Below are 20,142 nucleotides of genomic sequence, written 5' to 3'. Positions count from 1 at the left end.
AGGGCCCCCCAATTTCACCTGCCGGTAGATGGAACAACTGTGTTCCCCTAAAGGCGTTTGTTGAAACCTAAGCCCTAGTGTGATGGTATCAGAAAGTGGGGCCTTAGGGAGGTGACAGGTGCCTGGTGTAGGAGACCCCATAGAACTCCTTCATCCCTTCCACCAGGTGGGGACATGTGTCCTACTGGCTCCTTGATCTTAGACCTCAGTCTCCAGGGCTGTGAGAAGTAAGTGTCGTGTCTATAAGCCCCCCGTCTCACGTGCCCTTTTACAGCTGCCTGAATGAACCCAGACCAGCCTCCTGTTGCCATAGCTACCAACAAGGAGGGTGCACAGTTCCCCCCAAGGGGCATCGAGGCAGGGGATTTATAGGCCGGAGTCCTGCCAGTAAGGAGACAAACTCACTGACAGCAGGATCCAGGGATCCACAGGTTTCTTTGGGAGGATCATATTTTTATTCCCTGCAGAGCTGAAAGCCTGTCACTTAAACATGCCCCTGATATTTACTTACCATAAGTCACAACCGCTTGTTCACTAGCAAGGAGGAGAGGGTGGGGATGTCAGCACTGGCTGGGCTTTGGGCAGCAGGGACAGCCTGGCATGGCCACCAGCATCCAACACCAACTGGTGTCATCCCAGGTTTCAGATGGGCAGAGGCCAGGCCAGCACATGCATGCGTGTATGCCCATGTGTGCATTTCTGGTGCCCAACTCTGGAAACTGGTGTTGGGACTTGCCTTCTACCTGTGGTTTTGGTCTCCAGTGCCAGCGTTCCCTGCAGAGCTGTTCTCCCTTTCTGTATCTCTGCCCTGAAGAGGAATCGAGAAGCAAATGGAACTAGCACACCAACAGGAGGGCAGGGGAAGCAGAGACTGGCCACCTGGGAGACACATCCACAGAAGGTGTGCGCTCAGCATACTGCTGCCTGCATCCGGAAACAAATTCACAGCTCCTGCAGCCTCCCCAGAACTAGGGGAGCCATTCTCGGAGCAATTAAGGCAGGCATTCCATCTTAAGGTGAAATAATCCAGCCACCTTGCAACTCTCATCACTGTGAACAGTGCGAGTGAGCTTTCTCCTCCCCTCCGATTTCAGTCAGCTGGAAAACCATGTCTGGTTCAGCTGTAAGCTTTGGACTACGTGCATACATGTGTATTTTTTTGTTTGTTTCCCAGAAAAGGAAAACCACTGCGAGATGCAATTTAACATGTAATTTTATTTGCCATGGAGGAGTTTGAGCAATGATTGTATTTGCTGTGGAGTTGAAATGCATAAAGAGATAAATGGCTTAATTTGAATCAATATTAATTTAGTGCAATTTACTTCTAACTTTACTTCACAGCAAATGAAATTACTCTGCTCAGGAGTCACTTGAAAACTTTCTTAGCTCAGGAAACTGAGCTAAGCTGACACAACTGTTCGCTGGTGAAGGCATCAGGCCTCCTGCTCCAGTTCAGACTGATGTAGGTGAGCTTGAGGTGTTGAATGATAAACTTCCAGCAAAAACCCTCAAGGTGTGATCCAGGAGCCCACCTGTGTCCCTCCGCATCCTGCTGAGACAGTCCTTCATGACAGAAGGTGGGATTTGGAAACAGTGGCAGAGAAAGAGAAGATAGCCCCTGGCACATTCTCTACCCAGACACCACCCATGACAGTGCTATCCCATCATGGAAATGAGCTCTGTATTAGCTGCCTGTGGTTTCCCAACTGAAAGGCTTGTGTGCTAAGTCACTTCAGTCATGTCCCACCCTCTGTGACCCCCTGGACTATAGCCCACCAGGCTCCTCTGTCCATGGGGTTCTCCAGGCAAGGATGCTGGAGTGAGTTGTAATGCCCTTCTCCAGAGGATCTTCCCGACTCAGGGATCAAAGCCTCGTCTCTTAAATCTCCTGCATTAGCATGGAGGTTCTTTACCGCTAGCGCCACCTGGGAAGCCGAAAGGCTTAAATAACAGAAATTTACTTTCTCCCCATCCTAGAGGCTGGAATTCCAAGATCAAGGTGTCGCAGGGCTGGTTTCTCCTGAGACCTCTCTCCTTGACATGTAGACAGCTGTCTCCTCCCCAAGGGCCCACATAGTCATCCCTCAGGGTCTCTGTCCTAACCTCCTCTTGTAAGGACACCAGTCGGCTTGCATTAGGGCTTACCCACACAACCTCATTTTTATTTAACCATCTTTTAAAGGCTCTGTCGCCTAATACAGTCACATGCTGAGATCCTGGCTGTTAGGTCTTCAGTATATAAATCAGAGGGAACACAAGTCAGCCCATAACAGGTGCGGGCAGTACTGTGGAATTTCCTGTTCAGATGATTTACTCCATGGCCTGACATTCTGCCCAGTGATGACTAGATGAATTGTAGATCAACATTATTGACCTCTTGACATAACCACAGGGAATTTTCTGGCAGAGTTTTTGCTGTTTATTGACTCAAATGGAGCCCACATTACCCACTGCTTTTCCATTTTCAGTATCATTGCTGAATTCAGGAAAACATACACAGTGGATTGAAAAACTGAAGGAGAAAACCTTGGGGATGGTCTAACCCTGGGCTGGCAAATAGGCTTTATTTCCACACCAAGTGTGTTTCTCCTGCTTGAAAAGACATGAGGGTGGGTGATTAATCATGACATGATTAGTCATGCCTGCCATCAGCACAGGATGAGAATGGTGGCACATATATAGCTCCCAATCCTGGCCTGATGGAAATCCCCAACAGAAACTGATGGCCAGAATGGGGAAATGACAAATAGGTGCCCTGCGATTTGGGTAGCGTTTTAAATTCAAGCTCTCAACTTGTAATGGCCCTTCTATCACATTCACACATTGGCTTTTCATGATTAAAACACCAAGCCAAGATTGTTGTTTAATATTTTCTTGAAATCATGAGTAAAGGAAATTGTTCTGGGATTTTGGAAATTGTTCGACTGACCACATAGGAATCCAGATCTCTGTTGTGCTGGGGAGTTAGATGATAGGATTACAGAAATGAATAAGATGTGATTAAGCCCACTCTTTAAGATGCACGGCAGCAAGGGAAGATGCTATCATAGAATTAAGTGTAAACTATTTTTCTGCTGGTTGGTTGGTCAGAGAAACATTCACAGTGAAATGTATAGGTTGACTCTTGAGGCAGGAGCAAAAATCCTTTGGCCAAAGAAAGGCGGAGGAGGAGACTCAAGAGAATGGATACAAGGAAGCAGTGATTCAGGTGAGAAAGATCAGGGCTTGTCCAGAAATAGGTGCAGCAGCAAGACCTGTGGGGGCAGAAAAGGGGACTTGGATGGAGACCTTGGTCATGCCAAGCTTGGCTGTTTCTGCAGCCATGTCTTCTGCCATGTCCTTTCCAGGCTTCCTCCAAAGCCACTCAACTCTCTCCCACATCTAGTAACTTACGGTGTGACCTCAAGAGGACTGTGCCTGTAGTACTTTCCTTTGTAAAAAAGGTCCACTGTACCCCCCAGTTCCATGATTCCCCAGAAGTATTCACAGAATTCAAACAAAGCCACAGTGCTCACAGTTACAGTTTATTACAGAGAAAGGATACAGACTGAAACCAGCAAGGAGCAGAGGCATGCAGGATGGAGTTGGAGAGAAAGCAGACACAGGCTTCTGGTCGGCCTCTCCCAGTGCTGTTGTGTGGACAGAACTGCATCTGCCTAGCAAGGAAGTGTGACCACACATAATAAGGGTCAACAACCAGGAAAGCCCATGGTGCCTTGGTGTTGGGGGTTATCCTGGGGGTCTATCCTGTAGGCATAGAGCACACACATGGCTGACCTGAACTGCCCAGTATCCAGGCCCCCGGGGTCCAAACTGATATCCTCTGACCCAAGGCCCCCACTAAGAATCCCACTCTCTGGCCTGGCCCAAGGCCCAGGGTAAACAGATGCTGAAATGGACAGGAAGCCCCAGAGCCATGAAGGTGAGGCTTGTGCATGTCAAGTATTGGGACATCACCCTTTCCTGACACCAGGCCTCTCACACCCTTTCCTGCCACTTCCCAGCAGTTCCCCTAACCTGTGCCTTCACTCACCCCGCTCTTCAAGGTATCCACTCTCCTGAGGTCACTCTCTCCTCCGCCACCCCACCTAACTCTGTTGTCGCACCCAACCCACCCCACTGCGATTCAAATCCAAACTTCTCCTCCCTAAAACCTGAAACTGACCTGTTTAAACCATCTCACAGAGGTGTGTGAGCCCAGACAATGCCCAGAGCATTTTATGTTGAGCATTTTCATCGTTGTTCATCTGAAAGTTCCCACCTCAGTGTGATTTTCAGAGAAGAAGAACCCAAAACCACATGTGTGACATCCTGGAGGGAGGAGGAGACACGGAGTGTTCTGTCAACCACCCTTGCCCACGGAAAACATCCCGCATGCCTCCACCCAGCCTACAAGGCTCCTCACACCTGCTCCATCAGTCTCTGCAAGCTTATGCTTTGGGGCATCCCTGAGTTAGGACCCCAGACTCTCAGAGGATGTGGAATCCCCTGCCTTGTTTCGTGGTGGAACTCTCTCTTTGCTCTTTTCTTCACCCAGACTTGTCTCCAGTCCCAGCTCAGAGGTCATTTCTTCCAGAAACCCTTTCCTGATTTGTGCTCATTTTCCCTTCCCACCCTGGTGCCCCCGGAAGGGTCTGGCCTCAGCCAACCCTGACGTCACCTGACCTCTGCACTTGACATGCAGTGTCCAGGATACATGTCCACCTGTAAGTGACCTGGTCTTCCAGACAAGGAAATAAGTCTGTGGGCACCTTAAATATTTACTTTTTCTGGATGAAGATTAAATAATGAAATGCCTGCTTATTAAATTTCTTCTTTATAATCCATATGTAGAATTAAACAATGTATTAATCATAATCATTTTTTTTTACCCCTGCTCATAATTCATCAGGCAGGCATATTCAGAAACAACATGTGGCATCTTTGGGGTGAAGCCATTCTTTGGGAATCTAACCATTTCCTGTCTGAGCAGTGGAGTCTTGGAGATTTGAGGATTCTGAGGTGCCTGTCATTGGAAATCATATATGAAGCCACAGGCTCATCTGATAACATGAGGGTGGTTTTTGTCTTCATACCCTGCAGGGGAATATGAGTGGTCCTACGCACTGTGCTACATCGTAAAGTCACTTTTAATAGATTTCCACAACAGCAAATGGTACTCAAAATCATGAGGCTGTATACCAGGAATAATTATACATAATACTAATAACAACAAATGACAAGAATAACTTTAACAACAACACTAAGTTGAATTCCTCTGAAAAGTGAAAGTGTTAGTTGCTCAGTCACGTCCTACTCTCTGCAACCCCATGGACTATAGCCCACCAGGCTCCTCTGTCCATGGGATTCTCTAGGCAAGAATACTGGAGTAGGTTGCCATTCCTTTCTCCAGGAGATCTTCCTGACCCAGGGATTGAACCCAGGTCTCCTGCATTGCAGGCAGATTCTTAACCGCCTAAGCCACCAACAAAGCCCCAAATTTCTCTGCCTCTTCCTTTTATACCAACAGATTCTCTGGTTTTTACTCTGGATGCATCTGAGACCAGCACTGATTGAATCACTTCTGGCTCAGGTGTCCTCCTCTAGGACTCGGTGGTTCAGAATGAAGAGATCACAGAAGTCCCCTATCCCATGGGGGTCTTTGTGAGGATCTGGATACATGGCCGCTGTCTCCTGGTGGAAGGACAATTTCCTGGTGGTCTGTCTGTTTGTACAGCCCCCTCTGCCTCCAGATTAGGGGTGCTGGCTCCCAAAAGTTGTCTTACCTCTGCAGATAGCACCTGGCATTGGCTGGATAAAGGGTTAACTGACTGATGAATCCATTCCCAGGGTTAATCAGTCAGGGAAATTTGCTCTTCCTGGAACTCAGCACCCCGGTGAGAGTATGGAGCCCACAGGCCATGCCTGGCTTGTCCCCTGCTGTCTGTCCAGGCCAGACCTTGTTCTCCACCCAAGGACCTTGTGTGACCCCATCCCACAGCTTCCAAGTCATCTGAGAGCAAGCAAATCAAGTGCTTAGAGCCTTCTGAGGCAGAGCTCAGGGGTACAAGACATCCCCCATGCCTGTATACTCCCCAAATTAGATCTAATGGAACTGAAGCCACACTGCAGCCCCAGGAAGTAGCCCAGGCAGGTGGTGACGTGCTTAATGGAAGCCAGCACCTGTGTGCTGTCTGCAGTCCTGAGGACAGCAGGTTGATTAATGGCATTTGGAAGATGAATGCTGGAAAAAGCAGCCTGACGCCATCAGACTTTATCTCGGATGATGTCTCTCCAGCAACCTACATTCTGAGATGCTTTTCTGGGTTACAATAAAGGGGTTACCGAGAAGCAACAGGCATGCCCAAGTGGGCAGTCAGAAGTGTGCTTGGGAAGGGGGCAGGAGGGGCACAGGATGCTGGTGTCTGGATGCTGGGTGGAGACAGAGTGCGTGAAAGGCTTTCCTTCCATGGGCCTGACCTGTGGGCGAAGGGTGCAGTGAGGGCAGGAGGGAGCCAGGCTTAGGAACGCTGAGAAGAAAGTAAAATGGTCATGTCTCAGATGCAGGAGAAGGCAATGGCACCCCACTCCAGTACTCTTGCCTGGAAAATCCCATGCACGGAGGAGCCTGGTAGGCTGCAGTCCATGGGGTCGCTAGGACTCAGGCACGACTGAGCGACTTCACTTTCACTTTTCACTTTCATGCATTGGAGAAGGAAATGGCAACCCACTCCAGCATTCTTGCCTGGAGAATCCCAGGGATGGCGGAGCCTGGTGGGTTGCCGTCTATGGGGTCGCACAGAGTCAGACATGAATGAAGCGACTTAGCAGCAGCAGCAGATGCAGGAAAAAGCCAACTGCATCACCCGCCTGCTCTGGGTCAGATGTGGGGATGCTGCCTCCCCTGATGCTTTTCCTTATAATTCTTTGAGCATCCCAAAGAGACCAGATTGTCATGGAGCAGCTACACCCCCTGCCAGAGCCGTTCTACCACGGTGACATCCGGGAAGCAGAGAGACACAAAAACTATCAGGAGCTGCCAGCAGCCCTGCCTCCAGCCCCAGGCTGTTTCCAAGGCTGTACCTCCTCCAGAAAAGCTTGCAGGTTCCTTCCCCCGTAACTGCTGTAATAGATCAAACTTGGTGGCTTAAAACAACACACATTTGTTCTCTTACAGTTCCAGAGGTCATCAATCCAAAATCCCTTTCACTGACCCCAAATCAAGATGTCAGCAGAGCCACACTCCCTCCGGAGCTCAGCTGGGCACAGGGGAGGATGTTTCCAGCATTTTCCAGCTTCTAGAGCCTAGGTCCGTGCTGTATGGCCTCTCCCACCATCTCCAAAGCCAGCAGGGTCACACCCTGCTTCAGATCTTTCTCCACCTCCTTCCGCTATCATTTTAGCCTCCATCTCCGTTTTCCAAAGACCCTTCTGATTACTTTTGCATCCTTTGGTCACATGTGCCAAATTCCTTTTGCCACATAAGGTAACAAAGATTTGGGGGATTAGGATGTGGGGACCACTGACGGGCATCCTTCAGCCCACCGCAACAAGCGACCCACAATCCACTACCGACCATCAATCTCTGACCTGCGGAAGGAGTGGACTCTTCTCCTCTCCCTTGTACCTGTCAGCACCACCCCCAGCTCTTCCTGGGGGATAAAATGGCCACAGTAATTTGAAGCTTTGCCTGTAACCTCTCTCAGGTTGAAGAATTATCAGAGCATAGTCAGTCTTGATGTTGTGCAATATACATGCCCCTAAAAGCCATGGCTTGAACTAACTCACCTGCCATGACCAGGTGAGTGCATAGGAGCCAGGGCGGGGGCGAGACAGCCCAAACCTCAATGGAGAAGCAAGCAATAAAATAATAAACAGGGCAGTGCCTGTTAACCGTGTCAGATAGCTGGGAAAAGCACAAGTGCTATGCTTAGTCACTCAGTCATGTCTGAGTCTTTGCAACTCCATGGACTGTAGCCTGCCAGGCTGCTCTGTTCATGGGATTCTCCAGGCAAGAATACTGGAGTGGGTTGCCATTCCCTTCTTCAGGGTATTTTCCTGACACACTACAACAGATACGGCTCCTCACCCTGGAGTAGCCCTGCAATTTGCCATGGATGTGGATGTGGGGAGGACTGCAGCTCCCCAGCCGTGGTGGGGCTGGAAGGAAGGTGGTCTGGAATCAGATGGGAAGTTCTAACACCTGATCGGATGGGTGTGGCTCAGAGGGCACGGTCCACTGAGGAATGTGTTTGAGGGGCGTGTGTGGGTTGCAGAGTGCTCCCTGTGTTCACTTCCATCCATCTCCTGTTCTGTTCCTCTGTCTCTTCCAGACAAGTTTGGGTGCTCAGCCTCTCAATTGTGTCCCACTCTTTGTGACCCCACGGACTGTAGCCCGCCAGGCTCCTCTGGGATATTACAAGTGAGAATACAGGAGTAGGTGCCGTTCCCATCTCTAGGGGATCTTCCTGACCCAGACATCAAACCCACATCTCTTGTGTCTCCTGCATTGGCAGGCAGATTGTTTACCTCTAGCACCACATCACGCTAAGATGGGTTCCTATTATATCAACCGAAGTGGAACAAATTCTCCTTTGCCCAATGCCTCAGGGGTAAAGAGTCCACCTGCCAACCAGGAGACACTGGAAATGTGGCCTCCATCCCTGGGTGGGGAAGATCCCCTGGAGGAGGAAACGCACTCCAGTATTCTTGCCTGGAGAGTCCACTGGCTATCAGGCAGCTGGAGAAAAGCAGGGCTCCTTGTGTACTGGGCGGGAGGCAGGGGGGTGCATGCACAGACACACACACCCACACACACACACTCATGTGCACGCACACTGGCACTTGCTCAGTTACATCTCCCAAGCCCTCACCACTTCACCACTGCCCTTACCATGCTGTTATTTATTCTGTCTGCTTATAAAGTTTCCTCCACTTCTTGACATGCCCTAGAGGGATGAGGCCCTTGACTTTTCTGAATAATATGCATCCCTCCAAAGGACCCAGGCAGTGAAAACTGCACAGTCAAAAATATGGCCAAAGAAGAGGGGGGCACGGCCCACATGCGGGGGCCAGTGATTAGAATGACCAATGTGTCAGGCACGAAATAGGAGCTCCTGGTATCGACCCAGCATCCAGAATAAGGCCCCTTATATCACTGCAGGAAATGGGCAATTTTATGCCAACTCGGAGCAGTGTGTCTTGAGGTAATGGTGAGTATAATTCATGTCATTTGCACGGCCCAAGACCTGCTTGCAAAGGAAATTTCAGCCTGAGCTTAGGTTTCCTGGCTTCCAGGTTTTAAAGCCAGACCTTACATATATATATATATATATATATATATATATATATAAAAGAATGGTAAAATATTTGCCTTGCTCTCAGGGGAATTAAGTGTCTTTGAAAATAGCCAGATTGATGGTCCTTGGAGATAAAAGATGCCCTCCTTCTGTCCAGATGAATCAGCCTGAACCCAGTTCCTGGTTCACACCCTCTTCCTCTCTCTCTCTTTCATTGTCTCTTTCTCTCACACACACTGAGGAACGATGCCTCTTCTGTGTTCTCACCCTTCATTCGCAACTTCTTTGCTCTGTCATGTCTGCTCACCTGGGCAGGTGCCAGCGAATGCCTCAGGTGATCCCACAGAGCAAAAGCAAGAAGCCAGTGGAGCCAGGAGGCAGTCCCTGGAGCCTGCCTTCTCAGGATTCTTGGAGGAGAACTGGCTCCTGGGGGAAAAATAGTGGCGAGGCTGTCTCCCAGAGGAAGAATTAAGAAGCAGGACTCTGCAAAATTGTCTAAGAAGGACCCTATCCAGCAATCTCTGTTACTCTTTTCCTGTATACATCTTTTCCTGTATCGTCTTCATTTTCTACGATGCATCCATGTTATAAATATTGTTGGCGTTGTTCAGTCGCTAAGTCATGTCTGACTCTTTGCAGCTCCATGAACTGCAGCATGCCAGGCGTCCCTGTCCTTTACTATCTCCCTGAGGGTATGGTTAAGCAAGGTGTCATGAGCTACTGTGCATGTGCTCCATACCTGCTCCTTTCAATCTTAGGGATTCTTTGCTCAAACTCATGTCCATTGAGTCAGTGATGCCATCTGACCAATTCATCCTCTGTCGCCTCCTTCTCCTGCCCTCAATCTTTCCCAGCATCAGGGTCTTTTTCAATGAGTCAGGTCTTTGCATCAGGTGGCTAAAGTATTGGAGTTTCAGGTTCAGCATCACTCCTTTCCGTGAACATTCATGGTTGAGTTCCTTTAGAATTGACTGGCTTGATCTCCTTACTTTCCATGGTACCCTCAAGAGTCTTCTACAGTTATAAATATTATAAAACTAAAATGAATTTTTAAAATTTGACCCCAAACCCCACCAGACAGAAGTAACTACTGTTAGACATTTGATATATTTTGTTTCACTCTATTCTCTAAGTAGACACACATTTGAGTCACTCGCACACAAATATCCACATTCATGCTTTCAAATGAGATCATGTTGTAAATAATTTCCTTGTCAGCATTTGCCAGTTGCTTCCCAGGTGGTGCTAGTGGTAAAGAATCTGCCTGCCAATGCAGGAGATGCAAGAGACATGGGTTTGATCCCTGGGTGAGGAAGATCCCCTGGAGGAGGAAATGGCAACCCGACTCTAGTATTCTTGCCTGGAGAATCCCACAGACAGAGGAGCCTGGAGGGCTACAGTCTATGGTACTGCAAAGAGTTGGACACGACTGACTAAGTCACACACACAGACACACACACACACACACACGTACACTATGTTACTTACCTTCCCCCATAAATCGGAATGGAAGCATACTCTAGTGTATTATAGTTTGGCATTTAGCGTCTTTTATTTACTATTGTGTTAGTTTCCCCACTAGTTAGTTTTCAAACCACAGTTTAAATGGGGACATCACTGAAAGTTTAAGCTGTTTCTCTATTGCTGATTACATAGATGAGTAGTGGGTGTTTTGTTCTCCCAAGGGATGCTACTGTGAGAACCCACCAGTGTAAGTCTTTGCATAGATAAGAACGTGGCTTCAGGATGGATTCTCAGCAGGAACCTGCCAGAGGAGATCTTTCTGCTAAATAGTCTTCTACAAAGGGTTCGCTGATTTCCATTCCCACCAGCAGGGCACGGCAGTGATATCTCACCCAGGCTCTTCAGCACTGAATACTATTTTCCTTTTTTGGTTTCTTTGTTTTGGCCAATATAAGTGAAGATTTGGTGATCCTTTTTCATTTAGTTTCCTGCAGACTTCCAGGGGTTCACAGAACTCAGTGATCGTGCCCCCCCCACCCCTGCTTTGCTATCCTCTGTGTGTTTCACTGCTGACCAGCTCCTCTCCCAGTGGCTGGATGAACGCCAGGCATGCCAGATGCTCTCTGGCAGTGCTGGGCATTCTCAAGCATTCTGGCACCTTCTAGGTCCTGTCTAGCATCTCCACATCTTAATGTTGCTTTGAGGGTTCTGGACTCCATTTTCTGCTCTCTGGCCAAGTCTCTGCTATCTCCTTGACTCAAGCCCCCTTTGCCCTTCCCCTGGACTTCTGCCATGCTTCCTTATCCAGGTGCCCACATCCATCATGCTGGCTCTCAGAGCAGCTTTCCCCTCCCCCACTGCCCTGTTGTCTACCTATAACACAAATCTTATAGCATTTACAAGCCGCTGCAATCAGCAATGCTTCCACTTTGCTCCTGGGCTAAAGATGAATCCTCATGTGTCCTCGTGGTCCTGCAGTCAAGTGCCTCCTCCCTTCTCATTCCTTCTTTCCTTCAACCCACCTGTCATCATACCCTCCCGCTCCATCTCTCTCCCACCATGCTCCTTCCCCCTCCCCCACCACCATGTCCCTGACTCCATCCTCACTTCTGGTCCAGTGTTGCCTCTATTACATGTCCATTCTCAAGTTAACTCCCCACTCAGTCCTCAGGTTCAGCTTGGTACCTGGCAGATGCTTCACTCCTATTGGTGAGCTGAATAAATGGATGAGTAAATGAATTTCTGGCCTTGAATATGTGGTTGCAAAATATTGCACCACAAAAAGCACCTTCTGGTGCTTCCTCAGCTACCAGAAGGAAAAGCCATCTCTTATGGGTTGAATTGTGTCCCCCCGAAAGATATGTTGGGGTCCTCACCTCCAGGATCTCAGAATATGACCTTACTTGGAGATGGAAGATATAACCGGGTAAGATGAGGTCATCCCAGACTAGGGTGAGCCTAGTCCAATTTGACTGATGTCCTTACGAGAAGAGAAAACAGAGCCTTGGAGGGAAGACGGTCATGTGAAGAAGGGCCAGAGCCTGGAGTGACGCCTCTAACAGCCCAGGGATGCCAAGAAGCTGCGAGAGGCCTTCAGAGGGACTCCTGACCTCCTGAGCGCTGAGGTGACCCATTTCTGTTGTTTCAGGCCACCTAGTTGATGTTTGTTAGGGCTGCCCTAGGACTTTCATACCATCCTCCCTCAGGTGGCCATGTACACATGTATTTGGGAACAAGAAGGCCATGACTGGGTTGGGGTGCTGGGAGGGGACCACAAGAGTCAGGGCAGAAGGGCCCATCTCTGGAGCTCCTACCAGGAGATGGAAATGAAAACACAGCTGGTCTGGAACAGAAGGTTGACTGGGTCACTGGGGGCCCAGGGCCACTTCCTTCCAGAAGACCAGGGGTCTGTCCACTGTCTCCAGGACCCTGGGCCTACAGCCTGTGAGACAAGGGCTGTCTGTTCCCCCTTGAACGCTGGAACTGGCCTCGGTAAGGCTGCCGGGCGGATGCAGAGGACAAGGCTCATCACTGTGCCTCCCTGCGCCTCCTCCCAGAGCACGGACAGGCGGTGGTTTTATGTCTTTGTGCATTTGCATTCACGGACGTTGAAAGAGCCCGCTGCAGAAACGCATATTTAACTGCTGCGCACAATGTGTTTTATTGGCCGTGTAGGCCCTTTTGTAATATCCTCTGGAAATTCATATTAAAGGAGATTTCAAACCCCAATGACTGACCTGCAGCCCTATGGTCCCTGTCTGTGAGAAGGCTTTATTTAATAACAAAGCGTCTTATTTAAAGTCGGGCCTATTGATGAGATAGCCCGGGAGGCGCTAGCGTTTCGGGAAGGCAATATTATATGTATTATTGGCAGAATCAACCGCTGTGCCTCTGTCGGGCCAATTTCCCTTTTATGTTCTGGGCGCTTAAAAACCCTTAGAAGACTCTCGTGTACTTTCCAGCAAAAGCGTGTCGCAGAAATCTGCCACTTTTGAAAACCTGAAAGTCTATGTAAATCATGTCCTGAAGCAGCCCTTCAAGCTGAAAGTGGAAATAATGCACATTTGGTTAGAAAGACGTGTTCTCTTAACTCAGTACAAGACTGTGAATGAGGGGATGGAGGTGAGCCAGCTGCAGAGACTGATATCCACTGGCATCGGAGGATGCCCTGATGTGGGAAAATCCTACACACACCCCATGTCAGGAGAATTGAGAGGAAGGGCAAAAAGTGGCTTCCTCTTACAATATGGAAGGAAGAATAAAAGCGAGGTAAAAAAGGTTTTCTACACAGTTCTTATGACCCTGCCCATGAAGCCCTGGTGCTATGGACAGAACCCTATCTCCCCAAATTTATATAATTAAGTGCTAACCCCTAAGTGTGAACTTGGAGACGGAGCCTCTAAGGAAGAATTAAGCTTAAGTGAGATCATAAGGGTGGGGCCTGAACTCAATAGAATCAGTGTCCCTCCAAGAAGAGACCCCAGGGACTTCCCTGCTGGTCCAGTGGCTAAGACCTCACTTTCCAGTGCAGAGGGTGCTGGTTCGATCCCTGGTCAGGGAATTAAGGTCCCACATACCTTGTGGCCAAAAAAAACAAAACATAAAGCAGTATTGTAACAAATTCAATAAAGACTTTAAAGATGGTCCACATTAAGAAAAAGTCTTGAAAAGAAAAGGAGAGACCTCAGACAGTCATCTCCATCTGCCCCTATGTGAGGACACAGTGAGAAGACAAGCTATCTGCAAGCCAAGATAGCTTGGAATCTACCAGCACCTTGATCTTGGATTTCCAGACTCCCAAACTGTGAGAAATAAAAGTCTGTTGTTTAAGCCTCTGGTCTGCGGCATTTTGTTACGGCAGCCAGAGCAGACTTAGTGATGCCAGGTCAGGCCCATGGCCCCCTCGCTGGTGCCCACCTACGGGAAACTAGCTTTAATCCCGACAGCATGCATGGCCATCCTTGAGCTCTATCCAGGACCTCATTCTGGGACCCTGCAGCAAACAGAAGCCCCCAGTAGACACAGATGGTGGGATGAGATTCCACAATTAGAGCCTAGCTTAGCATATCCCAGGACTTCTGTGTCTCCTTTCATTTGACTGAATACAGAAGGGGTCTGACCTCCAGCAAATACCCTTCCGTTCCTCTAAAAGGAGTTTGTTTAAGCCCAGAGAGTCAAAAAGTCAACAAGGAAGGAAGCAGAACCGAAAGGGCATGAGGGCTGCCGGACTCTTTCTCTATTTCATCTTTTCTGTAATTATGCAGGAAAGCAATGCTGTGGGCTAAGGCTTGGTCTGTCCTGAATAGTTAATAATGCCTGTGATTCACCCTCCTCTGGCTGCAGTTTAAAAATGCAGAGTATGTTCAGGGACAGTGACCCCCTTGACCTACTTGCCAGCAGAAAAATGAGAACAAAGTAAATGTAATAGAAACTCCTGCTCCAGCACAAGTCTTCCTTGTTCTGAGCCCAGATCTTGAGCTCTTGTGTGATCAGGGCTCTTTGATGAGAGTCTTACTGATGATGGAGGCCGAGAACCCATTTGGGCCCTGCAGCATCTCACCTATCAGGACTAAGTCCATGGGGCAAGTGTGGCTTAGAGCTTTACCGGCAGGGAAGACAATAGTTAGCATCAGTAATGCTATCTTAATACCAAGGCCAGGACATGGGGTTGCCTGAGTATGGGGCTCTGAAAAGTGAAAGTGTTAGTCTCTCAGTCGTGCCCAGTTCTTTGCAACCCCATAGATTGTGGCCTACCAGACTCCTCTGTCCATAGAAGTCTCCAGGCAAGAATACTAGAGTGTAGCCATTCTGTTCTCCAGACAGGATTCTATGATGAAATAAAAAATATATTTCTTGTTTGTCTTTGGTTCTTGGCAAGCACTTTAGAAGTCTCTGGACTGTCTTAAGTGACAGGAGTTTGGGTTTATAATGAGGTGATGGAGGTGGGCCCCTAGATAGCTTCACATAGGGACTGGTCACCAGAAAGACCAACCAAGTGATTAAAGGATTGGGGCTTTGAATCAGCCCGGCTTCCAGGAGGGAATGATCCTGGGGATTGCATTTAATCATGGGGCCAATTATTTAATCCATCTGTTCTATGTAGCAAAACTTCAATCAAATCTCTGGGACACTCAGACTCCAGGCAGCTTCTTAGTTGGTGGACACTTTGATGCACCAGCTCGGGGGACACACTTGGACTCCCCAGGGAGAGGGTCCAGAAGCTCTGAGCTCTGTCCGCAGACCTTGCCCTCTGGGCCGCTTTAGCGTGCTTGTCCCTCTGTGTGCCCTCTACAATGCAGTGCAGTGCTTTCTTGAGTTCTTCCACTAGTGAATTATCCAATCTCCTCTGGGGAGGGGTCTCAGAAGCCCTTGAACGCATAGCCAGTCGGTCAGAGGTGCAAGTGGCCTGGGGAATCCCCTTGGAGGTGCATTTGAAGCTGGAGAAAGCCAGCCCTTCATCTGTGGGGTCTACGCTAAGCTGGATGGTTGGAGTCGGAACTGTGTTGCACTCCACCCAGTAGGGGTGGAAACAGTACAGACTCAGAGAACAAAGGAAGAAAGAAAGCTGTGTGGGCATAAAACACAGAAGGGCTTGACTTCTCTGAGGGGCTGCTGCCCTCCCTCTTGGGGGTCTTCGCTCTGCAGAGAGGGCGGGGTTGCCTCTCTGCCATTTAGGAAGTCATCAGCTATCACGTTTCCCCCTTGTCTGAGCCGTGCCATTGCAGGGCAGGAAAGTCCTCAAACTGTTGTCACAAAGAAACAGTCCTGGAAAACCAGTTCTGCCACTGAAGGCAGGAGGCGGGACAAAGAGAGACAGTCTGTGTCTACCAGCCAGTGGTCCTCATGGGCCCTGGGAGCTGAATGTCTGGATGACACTTGCTCCTGAGGGTTTGGGAGTGCAGACAATAAGTGCTTGCCTGAGGATTTCTTGTAGAATTTTAAATAACAAATTCCCCACCACGTCCACCACTGCATAGGGGCAGGTCGTTGCTTACAGCTGGGTCGAAGCCCAAGAGGGGAATGGGCGGGGGCTTATTCCTGACAGCCATTGTGACTAAGGCTGGAGCCAGGCAGCTTCGAATCCAAGCTCTGCTCTTTTGTTGCTGATAACCTTGGGTCCTGCTCCGAACCTCGGGGTGGGGTAGGGGGCAGGCCATATCTAATCGCTATAATGTGGTCAGTAATAACATCTCTTACTAAGTAGTGTTTTTTCCAAGACGGGGTGAGATGACAAGAAAAACTTCCAGAACTGGCCTGACATACAGTAAGCACTCACTAGATGTTTTGCTTGCTTTGTCTTTGTATTTAAACCAGGAAGCCCATATGGTCATCCAACTCTGCATCTCAGTGTTCAGCTAGAGAACTTGTAGCTGAAATACAGAACACGCCAGCAGAGCACAGAGAGCCCTAGGAAATGGGCGGCTGGTTCCCACACGACTTCCCACTGCCGGCAGGAGACACTGAGGGCATCCATCACTTTTACTCCCTCTTCGAATTCTTGCACGAACACTCCCCATAATGCACCCGCCATTTGAGCTGCAAGGCGATATTTACAGGTCCAATAAAAGCTGACAGAAATGGAAGCTGCGGCAACAGGTGCAGACTTAACCAGTTCGCTGCCAGCTCCCTTCTCCCCTCTGGTTTCAGCCCCGAAGCTCAGGCAGCTTCCTCACTTGAACTCTTCCTTCTGGGCAGGGACTTAGCTTCTGTGGAAGAGCTGCCACCTGAGGATTCCTGAACCACAGGCCAGGGTGGCCAGTTCACGAATTCCTTCACAGTCACAGGGGAGAGAACATCTAATTCTTTACTACATCAATAAATTCTGTGTCTGATTTATCTTCCATTGGGCCAATATTAATATTAAAACCCTCCATGAATCATAAATCTATCATCCATCAAGAAAAAGCAGTGCCAGGAAATCAAAAAAGACCTCATTAGCTGAGACAGAATGAGTCCCAAGGACCCTTCACGTGGTCAAACAAACCATCTATAGTCAGATCATTGTTCTAATGGGCCCATGGCGGCCTCGGGTCAGCCTTCTGAATCTAAATAGGCCTGCGATGGGCTTGTGATCACCATCTGGAATGACTGGGGCAAACGGAGACTCAAACTGTCCACACAGGAAGATGGGTAAGGAGGTGTGTGAGAGCTGATGAGCTAGAAGGAGCCTGATTCACAGCCCGGGAGCTTAATGGGTTCTCCAGGTGGGTCCTCCAACCTTGCAGCTAAGAGAGCATAGCCCCCATCCTCTGCTGGGTATCTGTGCAAGAGAAGGCCTGGCCAGGGGGCCACCCAGTGGGATTTGCATTCCCCTGGGAATGGACCAGAGCAAGTCCAGTGAAACACTTCCATGGGGACTCAGAAGAATAATGTCAGGTGTGGTCCATGCAGGAGGTCCCATCTTTGGGAATTTCCCCCAGAGGTCATGGACCCTTTTCTTGGATGCAGTCTCCATGACAACAGAGCTTCAGATTTTCACACTGGTCTTGTGAAATTAGGCCAAGACATGCAGGCTGATTGTGGGGAGGAATGGGTAGCTGGTTCCTGGCTTACCTGTGGGAGTCCCATATAGTGAGTCAAAATGTACCATCTGAATAGAGCACACCGGCCTAGTTTTCAGGGTTGATGGAATGGTCAGCCCAGACCTAGGACCCTTCTGAGAGTAGCCACTGAGTGTTGGGGAAATCAGTCCTGCTCATCTAAAAAGCAAGATTTGTTCTTGTCTTAGAGACTTCCTGCTTCCAATACCTGCTCACAAAAGTTCAAGAAGTCCAGGTTTTCATACTTCAAAATACATAAATGTTAATCATGAAATTCCAGCAGGCACATTTACACTAATGGAAGGAAGTTGGTCACACCTGGAGAAGTTATTATTTGTGGTTACAGGTATGTGCTCAACTGTGGGATCATGGCCCCCTGAATAGATTTGTGATCGATCTACCCTTCAAAAATGTGATATGCAATGATTATCTGCTGTTACTAATAAATATTCCCCCAGTTTTACTGAAATATGATTGACATGTAACATTGTCTAAGTTTAAGGTGTACAATATGAAGATTTTATGTGTATATACATTGCAAAATGTTTACCACAATAAAGTTAGCTAATTCCTCCTTCTACTCACATAACAATCTTTCTCTTTGTTGCAAGAACATTCAAGATCTCCTCTTTTATTAAAAGGACTTTGCTGATAGCTCAGCAGGTAAAGAATCTGCCTGCAATGCAGGAGACCCTGGTTCAATTCCTGGGTCAGGAAGATCCCCTGGAGAAGGGATAGGTCACCCACTCCAATATTTTTGGACTTCCCTAGTGACTCAAAAGGTAAATAATCTGCCTGCAATGCAGGAGACCTGGATTGAAGCCTGGCAAGCTATAGTCCCTGGGGTTGCAAAGAGTCAGACATGATTGAACAACTTTCACTTTCACTTCTATTAAATAGCAACTTTTAAGTATCTTATACAGTATTATTAACTATAATCACAACACTGTACCGCAAATCCTCAGAACATTTTCATCTTATAACTGGAGATTTGCTCATTAGCCCAGCATTCCCCAATATTCCCACCTGCTCACACCCTGGTAAGCACCATTTACTCTCTGTTTCTATGAGTTCAGCTCTTTTATTCCACCCATAAGTGACACCATATAGTATCTGCCTTTCTCTGACTTATTGCATTTAGCATAACGCCCTCAAGGTCCATCCATGTTGTGCAAAGGGCAGAATTTCCTTCCTTTATGGTGTAATATGGAGTAACAACATGAATAATATTCTTCTGGGCTTGCATGGTAATTCTGTGGTAAGGAATTCACCTGCCAAACAGGAGATGTGAGTTTGATCCCTGGGTCAGGAAGATCCCTGTGGAGAAGGAAATGGCAACCCACTACAGTATTCTTGCCTGAGAAATCCCATGGGCAGAGGAGCCTGGTGGGCTGCAGTCATGGGGTTGCAAAAGAGTCGGACACAACTTAGTGACTAAATAATGAAAATATTCTATCATATATAGAGTTCACATTTTCCCTATCCAATCATCTGTTGATGGTCACTTAGGATGGACACTTATCTCTTAGAGATAGTGACTTTGGTTCTTGTAGGTAAATACCCAGAAGTGGGATTTCTGGACCAAATGGTCTAGTCTCTTTCAATATGACTCTTCTCCCAGGAGAGTCACCCTGAATCCCATGGCGATAAATGCAATTTTCTGGGGGGATGCTCTCCAGCTTTCACTGGACTATAAAGGCCCTTACTGTTGAGACTTTAGGTGAACATACCTAATAAAAGAGATGTAGGAGGTACTTACTCACAGGTTAAAAATAACAAAAATAAGCAACAGGTGTTTACTGTACAACACAGGAAATTATGTCCAATATCATCTAATAACCTATAATGGAATATCACCTGAAAAAAAAAATGACTCACTATGCTGTATACCTGAAACTAATGCAGTATCATAAATCAACTATACTTCAATAAAAATTAAATTAAAAATTAATAATAACAGCAAAGAAATTGATAAATACCAACCAGGGCCCATGACAGAAAGTAAAATAAAATCACAGGTGAGAAATGAAGAAGGAAGTCCAAGGGAACATGGGGAAGATGAGAGGGTGCCTTTTGTGGGGCTAGGACCAGAGCCTGAGGAATGGCATTTGGCATCCTCAGGGAGTGTGAACTTAGGAAAAATGCACAACGTGAGAGCTGCAAGTTTTATTGGGGGCAAAATGAAGAACAGCCCAGGAGACAGCACCTTTCACACAGCTTTGAGAAACTGCAAAAGAGGCAGGGGGAACAGTCAGAATATATCTGATTTTGGTGAAGGGGGAGTACATTCAACTAAGCACATCTTTTTCCAGAAAGTTTCTACCAATCTCGTGAAGCCTTCACTAGTCACAAGGAACAGT

This window comes from Bubalus bubalis, chromosome 5 (assembly GCF_019923935.1).
Source record: "Bubalus bubalis isolate 160015118507 breed Murrah chromosome 5, NDDB_SH_1, whole genome shotgun sequence".
In the NCBI taxonomy this organism is placed as follows: domain Eukaryota; kingdom Metazoa; phylum Chordata; class Mammalia; order Artiodactyla; family Bovidae; genus Bubalus; species Bubalus bubalis.
The sequence above is the reverse complement of the archived record's forward strand: the minus strand, read 5'-3'. Positions refer to the sequence as shown.